The following is a 2,977-nucleotide window of genomic DNA, read 5'->3' as shown; positions in this document are numbered from 1 at the left end:
CGCCTAGCCTGTTTTTTAATTTTTTCCTTTTCGCGGGCTCGAACCCGCGACCTCTGTACTACCTGCCTGATATGGACGCGTCACTATCTACTGTACGATTAGATTAGATGGGGCGGCAGCGCACGGCACAGCTCGGGCCCCGCTGACACAGCCGCTCTGACTCACCGGCCCCTGGGGCCGCGTCGGCATGCTGTGCACGGACCAGCTGCGCACGGACCAACGTGCACAGCCGGCCCTAATCTCCCCATGTATATAAGCCGGCCTCTGCTGCCCTAGGGACCTCAGTTTCGACCTCTTGTCCCTAGGTCAGTAAGCCCCCAGTTGTATTCTCTTTGCTTACTTAACTAATATACTATCTTGTCCCTAGCCTTAGGTTTGAGCACTGCTCACCATCGCTTCGGTGAGACTTAGTCGGACGCCCCCAGCTCCTTTTAGGTTTTCCCCTGTCGCTAGACCTCAAGTCGCGACAGCGATGGATCCGGCACAGCGGAATTACGAGATCTACGATAAGGAGATGCTTGCGATCATCGAAGCACTAGATGATTGGCGCCACTACCTCGAGGGGTTACCCAATCAGTTCGAGATCGTCACCGATCACAAGAACCTCGAGTACTGGCGCACGTCTCAGCATCTCACGCGTCGCCAAGCCCGCTGGTCACTGTTCCTAGCTCGCTTCGACTTCCGCATCACACACAAAGCCGGAACGTCCAACGGAAAGGCTGATGCCCTATCGCGCCGATCAGACCATCAAGTCGGCGATGAGGACGATAACACCGATCAGGTGGTCCTCAAGCCAGAGCGCTTCCGCATCGCCTCCGCCCGGCGTGGTCACGCCTCGGTGACGGCCGATCAGTCGCTTCTGAAGCGCATCAGGGAATGTTCGGAGAAAGATCGGGAGGTGGCCGAGGCACTTGAAAAGGTGCAGGACCTTGGGCCGCCCCGACTGCAAAGGGGTTTTGAGGAATGGAACGCCGAGCAAGGGCTTCTGCTGTTCCGCGGGTGCATGTACGTCCCAAAGAATGCGGAGCTCAGGCGGGATATCGTTAAGATCCACCACGACTCGCCGATCGCCGGCCATGGCGGTCGAGCCAAAACCCTGGAGCTCGTATCACGGAACTACTGGTGGCCAGGAATGTCTAAATTCGTCAATGAGTACGTAAGCACCTGTGACGTGTGCAACCGTACCAAGACATTCCCAGCCAAGCCCCAGGGTCCGCTGAAGCCGAACGAGATCCCCGAGCGCCCGTGGCAGATCATCACGACCGATATGATCGTCGGCTTGCCGAAGTCTGATGGGTTCGACTCGATCCTGGTTACCGCCGACCGCTTTACCAAGCAGGTACACTTCTCGGCCTGTCATGAGACCCTGACGGCAGAAGGTGCGGCAGACCTGTACATCCGCGATGTGTTCAAGCATCATGGGGCCCCAGCCAAGGTCATATCAGACCGAGGTCCCCAGTTCGCTTCGAAATATCTCCATGCGGTGTACAAAGGACTCGGGATCGAGCCGGCGCTGTCTACAGCGTTTCATCCTCAGACAGACGGCCAGACTGAGCGCTGGAATCAGGAGATCGAGCAGTACCTGCGCGCTTTCACAAGCCACAGGCAAGATGACTGGGCAAAGCAGTTGCCGCTCGCGGAGTTCGCATTGAACAACCGAGTTCACTCCGCGACCGGGCACTCCCCTTTCTACCTGCATCAAGGGTACAATCCTGAGATCCAAGTGCGGATCAATCCGATGTCTGCGATGCCTGCGGCCGCTGATCGGCTCAAAATCCTGAAGGAGATTCGCGACGATACGCGCTCTGTGCTCGAGCTGTCAGCCGAGCGTATGAAAGTGTACTACGACAAGCACGTGCAACAGGCACCGGTCTTTGCGCCGGGGGACAAGGTCTGGCTTGATGCTCGAAACCTTAAGCTGAAACAGCCGAGCAAGAAGCTCAGTCCCAAGCGCCTCGGACCATATGCCGTGCGGTGGAAGCTCGGAGACCTGGATTACGAATTAATCCTGCCGAAGTCGGTGCCGGTGCACCCGGTATTCCATGTCTCCTTGCTGAGCAAGTACACGTGTAGCGATATCCCGGGCCGGGAGCCGGAGGAGCCACCTGCAATCGAGGTTGAGGGCGACGAGGAGTACGAGGTTGAGCGGATCAAGGATTCGCGGATCTTCCGGCGTCAACTACAGTACCTCGTCAAGTGGAAGGGTTATGACGACTCGCATACATCATGGGAACCGGCGCGCAATGTTACCAATGCGCCGGCCCTCATAGCCGACTTCCACCGGAAGAACCCGAATGCCCCTCGTCGCCTCAATGCTGCTACCTTTGGTGGTCTCAACTTCCAGCCAATGCCTTTGCCGCTGACTGAAGCACGCTGCCGCTCCGGGTGGGAGATGGGCAAGGGCGCCTCGCATGAGGTCATGCGCCGTTGAGGGGGGGGTAATGTCACGAGTGTCACGAGTTGGTACGGCGCCTAGCCGTTTTTTAATTTTTCCTTTTCGCGGGCTCGAACCCGCGACCTCTGTACTACTTGCCTGATATGGACACTTCGTTATCTACTGTACGATTAGATTAGATGGGGCGGCAGCGCACGGCACAGCTCGGGCTCCGCTGACACAGCCGCTCTGACTCACCGGCCCCCGGGGCCGCGTCGGCATGCTGTGCACGGACCAGCTGCGCACGGACCAACGCGCACAGCCTGCCCTTATCTCCCCATGTATATAAACCGGCCTCTGCTGCCCTAGGGACCTCAGTTTCGACCTCTTGTCCCTAGGTCAGTAAGCCCTCACTTGTATCCTTACTTACCCTTTACTAACTAATACATTTCTTGTCCCTAGCCTTAGGTTTGAGCCTAGCTCACCATCGCTTCGGTAAGATAAGTCGAACGCCCCCAGCGTTTGGTTTTCCCCTGTCGCTCGACCCTAAGTCGCGACATTAGGTCGAAACTCCTCAACGCTGCCGGCGTTCCGAAAACACTC

The sequence above is a fragment of the Postia placenta genome, assembly GCF_002117355.1.
Source record: "Postia placenta MAD-698-R-SB12 unplaced genomic scaffold POSPLAscaffold_16, whole genome shotgun sequence".
NCBI classification, from domain to species: Eukaryota; Fungi; Basidiomycota; class Agaricomycetes; order Polyporales; family Adustoporiaceae; genus Rhodonia; species Rhodonia placenta.
The sequence above is the reverse complement of the archived record's forward strand: the minus strand, read 5'-3'. Positions refer to the sequence as shown.